At 42.9% G+C, this 17,902-nt stretch overlaps 1 protein-coding gene across 4 annotated transcripts in view; it reads left to right on the top strand.

The window, feature by feature from the left end:
- Positions 1-17,902, top strand: part of STMN3 (stathmin 3) — a 110,435-nt gene that overhangs the window by 55,026 nt on the left and 37,507 nt on the right. The gene's annotated exons all lie outside the window — the stretch shown is intronic.

Below are 17,902 nucleotides of genomic sequence, written 5' to 3'. Positions count from 1 at the left end.
TCTTCCATCTCCCTGCTGCCAGACAGGACTTTTGTTTCCCAAGATTTCTAGAATTTAGGTGGTACTTAAACATTTACAACCCACATTTCCAAGCAGCATATTTTCCTGGAAAAGGGTGCGTATGGCAGAGCTCTTCCAAATCAAAGGGTGTAAGGTCTCTGACAGGGCTGAATCCAGGGCACTACGCTGAATGAACTAGGGCACGAGGCCACTGAAAAATTCATCAGTTTGAAAGGTCACCAGGCTGTTACCTTAACTGCCTCATTAATTTTGCTGTAATTTAGTTCCTGCGTCATTGACTAAGCGTCTAAATATTGACTCTGGCCTTGTGAATGTTTTCATATTAAACAAGAAAGCACCGAGCATGAATGAAGCAGTGGTGATTATACAAACCCATGCCATCATTGTGCACAGGAGCCAACTCTTAATCTGCTGGCCGGGGGCCTAAAATGATGCCCCCCTGACCTCCGGGCAGCATGGCTGGAGCAGAGCTGAGCAGAGCCCTTTGAGGGTGCAGGGGGTGGATGTAGGCACTTGGCGCTCCAGGCCCCCAGGAGCCCTGTGCCAACCATGCTGCCATGGCGAGGTGACCCCTGTCTGCCCAGCAGCAGTGGAGGTCACAACTCCATGCCACCACCCCTGCTTTTGCTGGGTGGGCAGGGGGCACCTTGCCATGGCAGTGTAGAGCTCCCAGGGGGAAGCCAGTAGGGCAGGAAGCCCTGACCCCACAGCAGGCAGCCCACATCCACCTCCGTCCTGTGCACAAAACTGAGGGGCATGTGCCCCCCCATGCCCACCTCTCCAGCAGCCCCTTCTCCACCCCTGAATGAGCTGCCTGTGATTCTCTCCCACTCCCTGCCTTGGCCCCAATGCAGTGGGGTCTGGTTGGGCAGTGCCCTGAGGCCTGGCCCCTGCCCCACTCCCTTCCTCACTGTGGGGGCCACAATCTGCCCCCCACCTCACTTCCCCCACAGACTTACCTGCAGGCAGCTGGGCTGCTCTCCACAGCTGCCTGGGCCTGTATTCCAGCCATGAGCTTGTGTGCACGCACATACATGCACGTGGTGCCCCTGGCATCCCGCTCCCTGCAGCTCCTTGCAGACTGGAACTCTGCCAGCCTGCAAGGTGAAACCCACCGTTTCCTGCATTTTACCACGGTGAACGGAAAGCCGGGATCCCAGCACAATACTGGGAATCTAGAATAAATGCTGTGGTGGAGTTGTGCAACCCAGGATTGGGACTTTTAAGTTCCCAGAATGGGAACGTCTCAGTTCTGCCCAGTTAGGGGCGAGTGGTCACCCTACCCTCTTCCCAAGAGAGGCCAGGGCCCTCGGGCCCCCACGTACTTGGTGCCTATGGGGAACATTAGGCTTCAAGAAACTGCTTGAACCATAACCAATGAGAAAAACAATTATACCAAGTTTGTTCCAATTTCATCAGCAGCTTTTGGGAAAAGTCCAGTTCAGCTTGATCTACAGTGACTCAAAACAGGGAGAGTGATGTGAAATGGCCAGATTCTGGGAATTAAGTGACCTCAGTCCAGAGAGTCAGCAATTTTTCCAGTGCAAAATATTTCAAGTTAGACACTCTTCAGTTTGAACTCTGAGTTCTCCAAACATCTTTGCCATTCTGTCGTCATACCTCTGAACACAAAGGCTTGGAAATGAACTTCAGTTCACTGGCCTATGTGAACTTCCAAGTTTACTACACCCACTTCCCCAGTCAAATGTACACACAGTTGTTATTCTATAATTCTGCAACAGGTGACAGTGCAGAATGCCCGTGTTGTCTTGGTGTGCTATTGCTCCACCACGAACACACCCCTAGAGTGCTCTCTTTTACAAGTTTTCTGCATTCCATAAATAAACCAAAAAAACCCAGTTGAGATAATCTCAATCTACTTCTGCTTCTAATTGTAGCTTACTCTTTCGAGGGAAGATCTCATCTGCCCAAAAAGAGCTGGCTTAACATGCCATGCTTAATTGGCTGTACAGCACAAGATTGTAGCTCCTCCTGGTGGGGACCAGAAATAACTGAATCATATTTAAGTCTGACTTCTCCAAAAGGGATATCTATGTGCATGAGCTTAAAACAGCATCTGACAAGATTAAAGAAACAGCAGTGTAGAATTTCACATTCCTTCATTATCAACTTGGTAAAAATATCAGAATTAAACAGCTGCCCAAGTCTTTCATAGCTTGCTTCTGAATATCACAAGGCAGTTCAGCATTTCCCATAAATGTATTTTATGTCTCCAGGATGCAGTGAAAGGCCAGTCCTGGAAGCTAAGAAGTTAAATTCACTAAGAAGATCCTTTTAGAGATCCTCATGTGAAGAGAAAATTCAGAACAGTGCTAATTCAGGATTTTTTAAGCAGGCTGCCCTCCATAATCCACATGGACCAGAGTGACTTGAGAATAAATAATCTCTAAACTGAGAAAATCAACCGCAACAGCTGTACTCACTCCTTAATGTTCAGAGTGAAAGGCATAAAGCCTCTGTTCAAAATTATCTGAGGACAAACTGGGAGCAATACTCCTTGATTCAATAATTAGGTAGACATGTCTATAGCATGCCAAGTCCCACGTAGGTAAAAGAGCAGTCCAAAGCCAGAAGAGACTTCTTTAATGTCTTTCCACATTCTCTACCAACGTTTCAGTTTTTTAGAAGTAAAAATGAAGATGTCACATAGAATCATTTACCTGGATAATGTCTGAAAGTTTATGCAATCCAGATGTGTTGATAAATATCCCAGTACCTAGAGAGGACAGCATGTTATTATTAAAATACCATCTAATGCCAAAATATAAATGAATCAAGCAGATTTCCATGACTGTTTGGGGTGCAAAAATTGAAACGTAACAGGATTTCAGCATTTTGTTCGGTCTCCAACATGCACTTAGAAGCAGCCTTCATGCCACTTGTACTTACTCCCAAACATACTATGGAGCTCTTTTAAAGTAGAAGCCTGGAGTTTTGGAAACGGACAATTAGCCAGGACTTCTCTAGGGAACTTTATGCCACCTTGCTTGGTTGAATACTAAGTCATCTGGACCACGACCCAGGGAGTACCATTGCCTAATTAAGGTAACAGAACTGTACTGCAAATGCAGGTAACCCGTCATCTTGCGTGACTGTCAACTAGGCAAGTAGGTGGGCATTCAAGGTTGCTAACTGAGAATCAGCTCGACCATTTTTTGAAGAGATGTAAAAGCAATTAGTCAAATCTTTTTCTTGCAGAAGGACAAGAGAAGAACAAACCTATCAATCAAAGAAGTTAAGAGACTAAAGCAGAAGTGTGTTAGTCACTCAGGAAAAGAGCAAAGTGAGAGCAGCTTTTCATTTTTCCTATATCGTAACTCAAGGATAGCCATTATCAGGTCAAGAAGCTCCACTCACGCTTGCTCTAGTTTTGGCTGTCTGGAGAACAACGCACTTAAAGCACATGCATTTGTGCACACACAGCTTTTGTACCAAGTGCTCTCTCAGAAATAAGGTTTGTCATCAAAATGGACATGAAAACACACAGCCCAATAACAGCAATGAAATCTGTGTTAACCTTGATGATATGCTACACTTCCAACTGGCAGTATTTTGGTTTTTTATAACTCCAGAGGTATGGGCACAATAAGTCCAGCTTTGTTCAAAGTTCCCATTTTCCTTTTGTTCCAAAATTATGCAGGCTCCTGTTTATTTGCAACTGAGGGAAACTACTATCAGGTACTACCCACAGAACTGAGCAATGTACTAAATACAGTGACAATCTTATACTTACGGCCTGATAGAAACTGTAAAATCTGTTCCAGTGACTCCAAGAGAGACGATTTTGTCTGCAAAGTAATCTGGGCCTCTGCAAACAGATCAAAGATGTAGCTGCAAATTCAGAGAGAAAAGCACAAGTGGGCAAAACTTGCAAATAACCATTTATTACTCCAAAAGAATAAGACTTTTCCCTCCTAGTAGTTCACTGTATTCCCTTCTCCAGGATGTGTGGGGTTAACAAAGTATGAAAAACAAAAAACTCTACTGCAAAATTATGTCAGCATATTTTGGCTTGAAAGCTCATTTACTCTGAAAACACATCATGTACAAACGCTTTCCACAATGAATGTAACTGCAAGCGTAGCAAAACCTCTGCAACTTTTCAGCTGAGTCAAAGCTGGGGGACAGCTCACTTGTATCGCTCCAAATCACCGAATAGTCACAGCGGATCAACTGCTGCGTGCTCTACAGAAGTAGTTGCCTCTTAACACAAGAAGTGCACGGTTGTCCACACCCAAAGACCTTCTTCAGGTTCAGCATACCACAATGTACATACATGCACACACCCTCTATGCAGGGGTTTGCAGACTGTTATCTTACTGTTTTTATACAAGCTGTGGCTCCAGTTTATAACAGGCATCAGTGCTCCCTGCCATTAGTAAACAGTGAAAGGCTAGCACAGCAAACTGAATCAGAGTAGGAGAATACTGGAGAGTCCATCACATACTAAACCACCTGCTATCCTTCCAGCCTTCTACAAGATACCGGAGGCATGGTGGCAAGTCATTTCGGGTCAAATTTGACACGTGCCATGTTTCCTATTGTCTAATATTGACTGTTCTTTGGATTTAAAATAGTCAACTACTTAATCAACATGGAAGCAAATAAGTAAAATAAGGAACATTTCTGAGACCTCATCAAAAATACTCCATGTTCGTAGCAGCAGTTAATTATAAAAACCATGTCCGGAGCCAGAGCAACATAACTAGTGTTAAAAACAGCTAACTTTTTTGGCACACTTCTTGCTATTCACTCAGTTGGAGGTTTCTATTTAAAAGCATGGAGTTACTGTCAAGAGGCTTTTTAGAGGGGTTGCTCTCAACCCAGATCATCTTCACTGGGCTGGAAATCCCCTCTCCCTCTAACATACTAATAAAGAATAGCAATCTTGGAATGAAAATCTCCGAGCGGCACCTACCTCCCTTCCTTAGTGACACCCTTTTCATTGCCTGGCAGCTCCACAGCATCGATAGCATTTTCCAGCTGGAGAAGAATCTCTGCAAGGCAACCGAGACAGAAAACAGTAATACAGTTCCCAGAATCGAAACATTCAGAGCTCATCTAAACCCCGCTTGTAAATGCCTGCAGTTACGAAGATTGTCACCTAGCTCCAGTTCCAGAATCCAAGCTTCTGTAACCAGTCTGGGATTGCAAAACAGATTAAGTATAAATGCTTCGATTCCACTTCTAGTGATTTCAGCCAGTCAGCTTCTAAACCTTCACATTGCTGACATGTTTATCCTCTCTTGTGCTTATACGCCGCCAAAGGACTTAATGACCATTTACTAACTGAACCTTACAGCAGCCTCAAGGAATTTAATAATTGAGTGTGGCTCTCCATTTTGCAACTGGAAAGACTGAGGTTAAAATTAGACAAATATGGGGAAACGCTCTATAAAAGACACAGCAAAGCTCGTGAAATGCTGATTACGAAATCTGTGTAAAGCAGGGGAACACATGTCCATGTGTTCCCCTGCATACACAAGGGGCTCTGGCCTTTATTGGACTGAGGTAGTAAAAGAAATGTAAATAAATGCAAAACAAACATCTTCCCTATCCCTGACTCTCACGGGTGGGCTACCTCTGCATCTCTGGCTCAGTAAGGGCCTCTTCAGTTCAGTGAGTAGGACACTTTCTCTGTGTACCTGAGCCCAGGAGATGAAAGTTATGGAACCATAAACATGTACATGCTTTAAGGTGGATAGTCAACAACTACAGAGGAAAGAATGGTTTTCATCAGTGGATTTCAAAATGCTTTATATCTAGATCCCCATTTTCCAGATGGGGAAAACAAGGCACAGAAAGGTGAAGTGACTTGGCCAAGGTCACCCAGCAGGCAATGGCAGAGCCAGAAAGAGAACCTACCTGCGCTCTACCTACAAGGCAGCATTCTCATTCCAATCTTTAAACCAAAGGCATCCAGTGACACAGCAAACTGAGCTTTTAAGCGCCACACTGCTCTGTGACGCTCTGAAATACCTTTGCTGAGCTGCCGCTTCTTAGTGAGAAAGCATTGTGCTAAAACGAGAGCCTAACGAAGAGGCAAAAATAGTAACATTAACAGCTCAACCTAATGGATGAAATATTGGCAGGACGCCTAAATAATTATTATGATTAATTTGAAATTGTAGGGTCAAACTATGGAAGTACACATTTAGTTTGTAACAATAATGTTTTAAATCCCTAATTGAGAAGAATCCTGCGTGTAGCTGCAGGCTACATGGCATATCAGTCTGGTAATGGGGGAAACCTGATGCTTTCTGGCTCGCCAAGTTAAAGATTTCCATTTTTATTTTTCCACTCTACAATCCCAGATTACACATCCCAGCTTCCTTCCACTACCAGGCAAGAATACAAGCAACCTGAATGGACTGATTAACCTGCTTCCTTTATATGCTGGGGAAGTGTCCTAAAACCAAGGTGCTTTGGAATCAAAAGTTTGCTCCATGATTGCCAGTTCTTTTCTATCCCCACCACATGATCTTTTTGCAAGGGATGAAAATGTTTCTGATTGAAAGGGCAGACTCTTGACCACAAACTGTTGCTGGCTAGCAAAACTCATTACAGCAAAATGGCAAAACGAACGCACTGCCAAACAAGTGATGGATTACAAAATCAGGAACACCCCAGCAACTGAAAAAAAATGAACAACTCTTCTACCAGCTAAATAAACCTTTATGCTTTACTGAAGCATACTCAGTATTCAAAAGAATGAGACACGTCTGTTAAGATAAAAGAAATAAAGAATGGAACTTACTCTTTATCTTTGCTATATCTTCAAGCTCCACGCTCAAACCTGGTGAAGAAGGGAAAGCAATTCAATCCTAACTGCCCAAGGATGAATAAATGTTCAGATATTTTAAGCTACTGTTCCTTATCTTAATCCCAATTTTTTCAGCCAGTATGTTTTAGTTCTCCAAGTGAGACAAGGCTTGCCTACTGCCTTTATAGATACTACAGCTCTTGAAGGCCAAAGCCAGAGTTCGTATGAGTGTATTTTGCGTGTTCTACTAATTCTTTCTTTTAAGCGTCATCACTATTAAGGAAACTCATCTGTTATCCAGATTCTACTGTCCAGGGACTAATTAAGGGAAAACAAGAATTATTTTCCAAATTTGTTGCCAGTGACACCCCTGTGAACTGCTGGCTCATAGCTGCCCACTGACCTGAGCTGGTCACCTCCATATTGAATTCAGCATTGATTTCATTCTGTTGAAGTACTTTAGCTTGTTCTTCCAGTACTAAATTTATAGCATCCATAGCTGAAGCCAGGTCATAGGGAGTCAAGTCAAATGAAGATGATTCTTCACACAACTTCTCCTGGGACATCGATGAAATGGAAGGAAAAAAGTATTAATTTGGCTTGCTTTGGTGTCTTGTATGTGTTGGTTATTTCCCAGGCTATTTAGTTCCTCCTGGCCTTTGATTAATTAATCTAACCTCCTGCATAATTCAGACAAACAGATTCCCCCAAAATAATTTCTAACTGAACAAATGCATTTACATAATCCTCCAGTCCTGATTTAAAGATCCCCAGTGATGGAGAATCCACAACAACTCTCGATGGCAAAACGTTCTAAAAATTAAATGCCCTGGCTGTTTAAAGCAGAAGTTGGTAAGTCCTGGCATGTATGCCAGAGCATGGCACGCAAAGGCAGTTTGCTTGGCACACGTGCCTCAGGGAATAGGCCGGGGCTGTGCTGCCACAACAAAAATTGGGCCCCTCGCAGCTCCCCCACCATCCACCCCAAGGTGTGCCTGCCCAGAGCCTGAGCCAGGTGTGGCGGGCAGTCGGGAGGCTGCACCGGGGTCCATGGAGCCCCAACCCAGCTCATTGCCAGTGGCAGGTGCACACGCACCTCAGGGCAGATGGCAAGGAAGGGGGCAGGGCTGCACTGCCACAACAAGGATTGGGCCCTTCACAGCTCTCCCACCATCTCCCCTGGCACGCCAACATCTTTCAAGTCAAGGTTGGGATGTTTTTGGCATCCTACTCAAAAATGTTGCTGACCCCTGGTTTAAAGGCTGCACATAGGAACATCAGTTTGTCAAGCTTCAGCTTCTGATGACTGCAAACCTGTACAACTTGCCCAATTTAGATGGAAGATACTACTCCCTATTTGATTTTGCTTCCAATCCTAGTGGGAGCCATTTATCAGTTTTCTATTTCCTTTTCAGATACTTCAAAACCCTCAAATTCACCCCTTAACTTACTTTTTGATATACATTATACAATATACAAGCAGTGATCACACTTGTGCCCAACAGAAGATAATATAACTAACCTCCCTACTCTTGCTTGTACACTCCTATTTGTACAACCAAAGATCATAGTCACTCTTTTGGGCCCAGCACTGCACTGGGAGTTCAGGTTCAATGGATTCTCTACCAAGACCCCCAAGTCCTCCTCCGAGTCGCTGCTTGCCAGGCCTGAATTCCCCATCCCATCTTCAGTCACCTCAACCACGCTCCATAAGAAATGGATTTGGGATTATATACACTTTCCAGCAGAAAAAGGGTAAATCCCTCCTTCTACCAGCAAATGCAATGCTCCTGCTAGCGTTGCTTCAGGAAATCCTGACTAACAAAGGATAAAGTTGTGCAACAAACTCTTGGATAGTAAATGAAGTGTGCTGCCACCCACAATCCTACTCCAGGGACTCTACAGCATTTTTAGCAAAGGGATTTCAGGTAGGTCTATAATACCTGTCACTGAGCCCAAGCCGCTTAGTAGCCTATATGTTCACTAGGCTTAATCACTGGTTTGAACAGTCCATCCTGCAGTTTTACCGTGTAGGTTCTGAAAGCTCTCATCTGCACTAGTGGTCTTTCTGTTCCGTATCCAATGCACTTTGCACAAGGACAGGATTTACAGCGCTTTACTGATTGTATCTTTATTGCACAATGTTAAAAAATGGAGATTTCATCTCTTCTAGAAATATGAAACCCAATTAGTAGCAGATTGGGAGCAATATTAGACTCCTGGCATCCTACTGATCATACTACTATAAATGAAAGGTGAAGAATGAATTACCGTGGATACAAGCTCATAGAATACAACACAACTGCTTTAGTTAGTCTTAGTATTCATGCACATTTAAAGACAGATGGAACCCCATGCATGCCTACTAACCAGCTACCTAAACTATTACAGCAACAGCTGAAATAATTTACAACAGCTTTTGCAGAGATCTAGTACTAAGACAAACGCTGGGTGTTTTGTTTGTGTGAGGTTGGAGAAACGAGAGATGAAATAACTTACCACATTGTGAGCTTCATCCAGAATTACCACAGTCCCCCTGAGATCTAAATTGTGTGATCTCCGGGTCTAAATGGTTTTAGAAAAAACAGGAAAGAAGGGGAAAGGGTGAGATAGCAATAACAACATAAAAGGACAGGCTGTAGAACTGGATCATGAGGGTTTGTTTATTCTCTATGGAGTAGAGAATTATCAGGCGATTAAATTGTGCATCTTCTTCCTTTCAAGTAGACATTAAAAAGTCATCAGAAAGCAAGTAAAGAGCAAGGCCTCATGTATGTCAGTCGATACTATAAAGCCATCTTATATAAAAGAGATAGTCTGTCTCACATAGCAGGTTGGAGTCTAAGAAGTAAAGCAAAGGGCATGTCTATACTGCTCTGGAATCTGGATTGGTGGTTCGTTAGCCTCTGGGTGGAGTTATGGTTTGATTAGGGCCATTAAATCCTAAACAGTCAAAGAGTTGCCTACCTAAAATACTGCCTCTTCGTTGACTCCAAACCATCACAGCTGCAATGAGGCGAAGGTAATCAAGCTGGAATCCTTTCAATATAAAAATGCAACTGGCCACGCATTCTTCAAGAGGGGTTCAGAGATCTGAACATTTCTATCCATCTTGGCCTAAAACAACTTAATTCGCTGACCTCTGGAGCATGTTGTAAGAGGCAGGATTTTTTAGCAGGGCTGAGGGCATACCTCCCAGGATGATAAAAAGGTAGAAAAGGAGTCATCCCAGAGGTGTCTGGTTGGCCCAAATTCCTGTCTGATTGATAGGATAAAGCTGCTGGGGTTATGTTTAATATTAATCAAGTGTTAAGATATCTTGGAATCTATCTTTCTTTCTTTCTTTTTACTATTTATAGTTAAATAAGCATCACACATATCATAGATCGGTTTCTGTTTTATCATCATGGAGCACTTCATCAGACAGTTATTTCAAAATGTGCTATAAATGGCTAAAAGACTGAAAGGATGTTGTTTAGTTTCTGTTATGAAGTATTCTAAAAACAAGTATCACTTATATGATGATGTCCAGGCATTTATTTTTCCAATACAAACCTCAGAGGTCTTATTTTTACATGTGAAACACAGAGTACCCTCTTAATGCAGCCTGAAAAGGCTAAGCAATATTTCAAAGGCACATTGCATTCCCAGTCAGTCAAGACTCCAACCGCCTAGAGAGCTGACAACAGCAACAAAATCAGGGTTCTCCAGAATGCATGTGAGACAGATTCTGGCTAGCAGCTGACTGAAGGCATGAATTAAAGGAAATTAAAATATTCAAACCCACCAGGTACCAAAAGGGATGTTTGTGTTCTTCAGGGTAAACTTTTCTGAATACAACTGAGCTGTTGTTAAAAACCATACACACATACTCCTGAACAACAGGGTGGGGAGAAGCCGTCCAAGGTTCTTGGTTAAATAAGGTTGATGCAGTGCATGCAGAATTTTGATTCATATTTAAATGTATCACACAATGAGTTTCCTTGTTTTGCACTTGTTGGCAGATCTACTAAAAGCTGATAAAATAGCATTTACACTTAAAAAGACAAAGATGTTACCTTTGACTCCAATAAATAGTTGTACGGCATAAATATAATATCAGCTTGCTGCTTCAGGCTCCGAGATAAATAATAAGGGCAAGCTCTGTTTAAAAATAAGTAAATAAATATGAACCATAAAACAATACCCATAGAAAGACTAAAGCACTCCCCCTTCATTTATTATGTTTCAGGCTCTCAAGCCTTCCTAATCAGCTTCTTAATGGACTGGACCTGACCCATTAGATCTTAAAGCAGATAGCCTGTTCCATCCACGTGTGCCCAGGGTTCAGTAAAACGAATATCAGAAATAATATCCACGTGACCAGTGCAACAAAACAGAGTAAGATACAGAAAGGGAGAAAAGCTAATACACTAATGTTTTTCCTCCGTAGGCCAATTTTCACATGATGGGTTAGATCATTAAATCTCTGGTAGCAAGGGGTTTAGAGGTGTCATATGCCTTAGAAAACCACTGTCTAGTTTGACACAATTACCAGGCTCTGCTCATGAAAGACCTGTCTTACTCCTACGCCTGACCCTGCTCTGTGTTTGGCCTCTGCGATGCATCGTGACCGAAATGCACCCTTCTATCCCAGCAAAACTCGACTGGCAGGAGGCACAAGTGCAAAGATGCACTTGCTGGAAACTGTTTGCACAACATATGCCTCCACTCTGCCTGGCTCATCCCTGCTGTTAATCTGTTCCTTTTGTAAGAACTTGGCACATGTGAATCTAGCACTAAAAAAAGATTTCCCCAAAGCAGGAGTAAGAGGAACAGAAAGGAACATTTACCTGTGCTTGTTTCCTTTTTTAACCAAGTCCTCGATATCCATGATGGAGTCTGTCAGTTCCATCTCTGTACTCTTTTCTGCAAGGACAGAAAGAATAGTTGCATTTACAGGAAATAGCTAAATAAATGCACCCCGTGAGAGCCCTGTGTTTCCCTTCACACTTACTGGCTTCAATCAATAACTCTAGCCTTGACTGCCTGGGCTGAAACTAGAGCTTGATGCTATTTTTTGTGCCTTACCCATAAGCACACTGCAGTATAGCTGCACCAGTGCTAACAGTGCTGCAGCTACAGACAAATAAGCAGCGAGAAACATACTGAAAGTTTAAGCCATTTGCTGAATTGTTTCAGTGCAGTGATGGCTTTGAAAGAAGGGAAAAGAAAAGGACTGCTGCCCTCTCCATGTGAACAGCAGACATTTTAAACTGCATTAGGAATACAATGGAAGGGCTCAGCTCCCATTCTAGATGGGCAGAAACAGTATAACTAAATACAGATGGATAATGAAAGGCCAGAGACTCTCAGGAGCAGAACAATATCTAACTATACCCAAATACTGAGCAGTGCACAAACTAATAAACTGTCTTAGTACTGCTTCCCCTCTCAAACTCAAATCACAAAAGGAATAAGCAGTCAGGTGTTTATTTAAGGCTGAGGCTGTGTCAGCAAATCCTCACGATATGTTTCCAACTTCCAGGAATGGATTGCTTGGACAACACACTGCATTGCTAAAACTTTGCTAGAAACAAGAGACTTCTTTTTTTCAAAAGAAATAAGTTCACTGGTATAATATTTTGCCAGGAGATGGGAACCTCTATGCCGTGCAGTGACCTCCTGGGGAGGGCCTACATCATGAAAGGCAGGGTCCCTGCTGTCAGAACTGCCCGACAAACGGTGCTGGTTTCTGGCAGATGCTCTGACCCGTGGGTGGTTGAAATGACAGCCAAAATGCTGGAAGCAGAATTGAGAGCCAAAGTTCTGCAGCACTCGGGCAAAGCATTATCCCATTTAATGGCTGGGATGGATAATCTTATTTCTGTAACTCTATTATTCCCCAAACAACCTGCTTCTCCTCTATCATCATCTGAACAGCAGCAACAGAAGCCTGTCAAGCAAGCCACTAGAAAAGCCCATTTTCCCTAACAGCACTCACAATGCCAAGTCAGGTATTCATTTTTCATAGAGGAGCCAGGCCTTCATTTGCTGCTGTTTGATTTTTTTCAGCCCACAGGGAGAATTGCATGTATTTCCTGTTGAGAGCACTTATTTAGCCACAATACCACTGTATACGCACAGGACTAGCTATTCCAAAACAATTAAAACTGAGTTTTACCTATGGAATACCTTTGCTCCAAAAATCTCAATATGCTTTATAATCAGTAACTCACTGCTCATGTGAAACAGGTTGCTTACCTATTTTACAAAGGAGGATGCTTTAAGTCAGGGACAATGCAACCTTAAGAAGTGGGCTGGACTAGAGGACCTCATGAGGTCCCTACTTTCTTATGACCCTATGAAACTGAGCTATAAGGAAATTACATAGTGGAATTATATAAGGGAAGTATATGTCCATGGCATAGGTAGGAACAGCCCTTGGCTTGTAGATACACAATGCCGTCAAGACAATGCTTCCTCCCCATCCATACCACACATCAAATTGGCAAGGACTTCAGATAAGCAACTCGATCTCCAGTTTTATTAGGAAGTCCAAATAACTATCATATTTATTTCCTAAATATTTATTGTTCCACCTGCCTTAAAGTGGACCCAAGATTTTCAGAACAGATTAAAAGGCTGCATTGAAGTACTGTAGATTCGGCAGCTGCACTTGTCTTTTGCCGAAAGCTAGTCTATAAACTGTCAATGGGGTTCAAATATAAATATCCCTATACCTCTTGCATTTACATCATGTACAAGGATTCTCTTTCTTTTGTGATGAGCATCATCACTATGAAGAGTCAGACACAGGCACAGTGTATGTATGGAAAAGTCTGGCACTGAAAATTGTAGACCTGAAAACAAGGGTAAAAATGCAGCACTCCAAACCACATCTACTGGAAATGAACACGAATTATAGTAGCAAACCAGGTCTTCTGCTCGTTACACGCCTTTTGGTACCGATATACCCCGGGGCAAGAGAGAAGGAAGCTCACAGAGATGGCGGGCACTGGAGAGGTAGAGCATGTTCAGCAATTCTGCAGCAACTACGAGTTGATCAGGGAGGGAAAGGCTGGAGCCCAGTGCCACAGAACAGACACCATAAGGGCTGGGTTGCATTGGTAGAACTGCAAGTCTGCATTTAAAATCAAGTGCAAGCTCTCTATAAAAGGATGACTTATACATGCTCACTTCTGCCACTGCCTGCTTCCCGGTGTTGAACATGGCTAGTAAAATACAGACGCAGAATGCTGGAGGTAAATTAGCAAAACTTACGAAACTGTGAGCTGAGAGGAAGGTTATACTACAAATATAGCTGGGACAGGTCTGTTCTCATCTCAGCTGGATTCCAGGTCGCAGAGATTTAACACTAAACTACCAGTTTCTCTGAATGAGAAAGAGAAGCCTCAAGCGGAGAACAGACAGCTTACCAGCACTCACGAGACCACTTCATTTCTTACCTTTAACTAGAAGTACAACGGGGAGAAAGGAATAAACACCCAAGCAATCCATGTCTGACAGGACGAGTCTGTGCCCAGACAGATTAAATCTACCCTTCTGTCGCGGAACGCCTTTCTGGCAGCTAAAGGATCCACCACTTCAGCAGCGTGCTGGTTGAACCCAAACCAAAGCAAACCATTCACAGGGTATGTCAGGAATAAGACCTAGACAGCATACGTGTTCTGACTGATCGTTTCATGCTCCAGTCAGTCACTTTAGCCTCCATCTGAGACGTGCTCTCCTTTTCAGACTGAATCACTTCTAGTGAATGTTATCTACTGCTAGCATGCTACCCGAAACAGAATTTCCTTCCATTCTGGTATTCACACAGCAATACTTCTACTTTCCCACACTGGACCCGACAGCCAACCTTTCCAGGCTCAGTGAGAAGATAGATTTTTAAGGGGTTTTTTTTTTCCAGTCAATACAAAGGCATTCCAAATTCATGACGGCAAATTCTATTTTCCATCCAGTAATCAGCTGCTAGAATAATACGCTGGCTTACAACTTTAAACTTGGCTAGAAGCCCATCATAGAAGCTGAAACATAATTAACCCAAAGGACCCTTTTTTCTCTTTAGATGACAACACACCATTTTCTATGCTTTCAAAAATCATTGTCTTAACCCACAGTCCTACCAGGAAATTGCTGATGGATATTTGAGGCTCTCAATACCCCGTAAGGCATCTGCTGCAAAAAAACCTTGCATTTTGATTTAAAACATGTCTGTTTCACATGTTCTAGAAATAACTGATTTGCTTCCTGCCTCAAGCACAAGCTTTAAACCCTGTGAATAAAAGTGAGCGATGAGTGCACAACAGCAACACTTGCATTAGCCAAGGTACTGTGTGTAGTTATGGAACCATGCAGGCACTGGTGGTGCAATGGACATTACCTGGCCGTGGCCACTTTTACTGTGATTTCACTTACAATCACTCAATTGTTTGTCCCAATTCATGCGCACTAATCTGAAAATCTGGATTGCCAAATATCTGCAAGTGTATTATAAAATATTTTCCTTGTTAAATCAGAACCTACATCTCCAGTTTCATATCTGAGGTTTTATCCCCTGAATTTTACCAGCTGGTGTCTTCGCAATGCAAATGGGTTCACCCTCCAAGGAAGATGGAAGCTTGCCTGTCCATGCTCCATTCTTTGAACAGCCTAGAAAAACTTCATTCAAGGGCTAACAATTCACTACCTCTTTGTCCACTCCGTGAGCTAACAAACCCATTAACAGTAAAATGCATGTGCATTTGTACACAGGCCAGTGGATTCTGCCATTCCCTGTTAATGGCTCCATCTACCCCCCATCAGTTCCCTCTCCAAAAGCCAGAGCACCATCTCCACAGCCAAACCTACCTTCCACATTGTTGTAAAAATGGCAAGAGCGGGACATCACCTTCATTCGGCACATGTAGATCTGCAAGATAACGTCCATTTTGGTGTCTGGTCAGAGGGAGGCACAGGGTAAATGTCCCACTTCAACACAGGAAGCGCTGGGTTTCTCTGAAGTATTTATGGGCTGTGCATGCCTTCTTACCTGCATGTGATTACTCTCCAGCTTCTTAACTTCAGGGTTGATGCAAAGCTGCTCTCTGGAGCCCAACACACATACCTTTGGCCTGTTCAAACAGAATACACACATAAAAATAGAAGAGGGAGGAAAAAAAGGCTTTTGTAGGCAGAAGTTACTACTATGTCAAGCATCGCAAACATGAAGCACTGGCTGAGCCACAGGGGCACAGAAAAGAAAGAGCGGTACCAGAACTTCGAGAAGGTCAAGGCTTCCACTTCTAGGTATCTCACTGAGAATGTAATAGTAAAAGTGACCGTAACAACAATCACCACCATAACGTTTGAGAATTTAAGTCATTTTGATGAGATTAGGAAGCAACAAAAACTGTCCCTACAAAATCTGGACCCTGCCAAGATTACACAGCAAGCCCCCACTACACATCATGGACCTAGAAAACCCTCCCTACTGAAACCTATTTCAGAGACAGTAAGACTAGGGCTAACTTACTCTAGCAGTTCTTACTAAAAGCAAGCAATCAAACTCTGTCCATAGATTTCATAGACATTAGGGCTGGAAGGGACCTCATAAGATCATCAGGTCCAGCCCCCTGCCCATAGATTCATAGATTCATGCCCAAGTCAGCTGGGGTCAAAGGATCCCAGCAAGATAAGCACCCAATGTAAATCTGACTGATTAAATTGCTAAACGCTCTGTTTGCTGCAGAGAACTAAGACGACCTTGGTGTGACACAGATGGAGCTGTCCATACCAGCTTTGCTCTAAACTGTTCTGTTCTGCAACAGCTTTTAGATCTCTTCTTGAAATGTAAAAGAAAAGCCCCATAACCATGGAGTTTCATGAAACAAACCCAGGCAGGCATGCAACCACAACACTGAGAAATCTGAACAAAGACTACACAAAACAAATGAAACATTTTGCTTCAAACCAATTAAGTTTGCAGGGTCTACAGAAAACAAATGTTCTAAGACAACTTTGGAAGAAAAGTGAACCAAATAAAACGATGGCTGTGGACCAAGCCTGGGAAATTCTGGCAAAGGAGTGTGGAAAGGAAAAGAAATGAGCACTGCAGACTAGAGGGAGAATGGGCAGGGAGTCAGAGAAGTCTCATTTCTATCCATATCCATTAGGAGAGTGGAACTTCAGCATCATTAGATACATATTTGTCCACCTCAATTCAAATAATCCCTCACATGATTGGGTATCTATCCCTTCACTCTAGCTGAGTTATATTTACCTGTAGACTGTATTCTTTAATTCACTAATGACCTGTGCAAGCTGCGAATGGGTTCTGGAGGCATAAATTATTTTAGGGACATCGGTGTAATAAGCTGCCAAATGGAGAAAAAAAAGCAGAGAAAAACATCATTAGCACTAAACAGAAGGACAAACTAAAGATATTATTACTCTCCTTTCCCAGCTGGTGCTATGGTAACAGCTCAACCAATGGAGGCATCAAGCAATTTTACAATCTGACTGTTCACAACCAAATTATGAATTAAGTGGATATCTGAATGCCCTGAGCAAAGTAAAAAGTTACATGAAGAGAGTGAGAAATAATGTTTCAGCTGCTAAACTATGTCGTTGTGGCAGTAATAAGTACCTGGCAAGAACTGAAAATGGAAGACATACTAAGCAACCACTGACGTCCCTTCCTAAAGCCAAACAGCATAAAAAAAATCATGGCCCACATTTGGAGCATTTACCTGGGATATCAGCATCTGTGGCAGCACTGCCCCAGGACGCCATGGGTCTGTCAGGAAAGAGCTCCACTCCATTCATGCGCTGTGCAATTTTCCGTGCCGAGATAGTATCCTTAAAATGCTCCCGCCAAGCTAGTGTAGAGCACAGGAGACACAATGTCTTCCCTGTACCTGTGGGGCTCTCCAAAATGCCGTTCACCTTCTTTATGGATAAGGAAAACAGTGAGAGAAGCTCAGAGTAACTCAAGGATTCACTGATTACTTGACAGCATAGCATTTTCCTAGAAAAAGAGCATTTGCTTCACTATACTATTCATAGCTGTGTTCAAAGTTATCGTAGTCTCTTACACCACACTCTAGAAACAGATAC

Source organism: Alligator mississippiensis, chromosome 9, assembly GCF_030867095.1.
Source record: "Alligator mississippiensis isolate rAllMis1 chromosome 9, rAllMis1, whole genome shotgun sequence".
NCBI classification, from domain to species: domain Eukaryota; kingdom Metazoa; phylum Chordata; order Crocodylia; family Alligatoridae; genus Alligator; species Alligator mississippiensis.
Note: the sequence above shows the minus strand (reverse complement) of the source record. Positions and strands in the feature narration are given on the sequence as shown.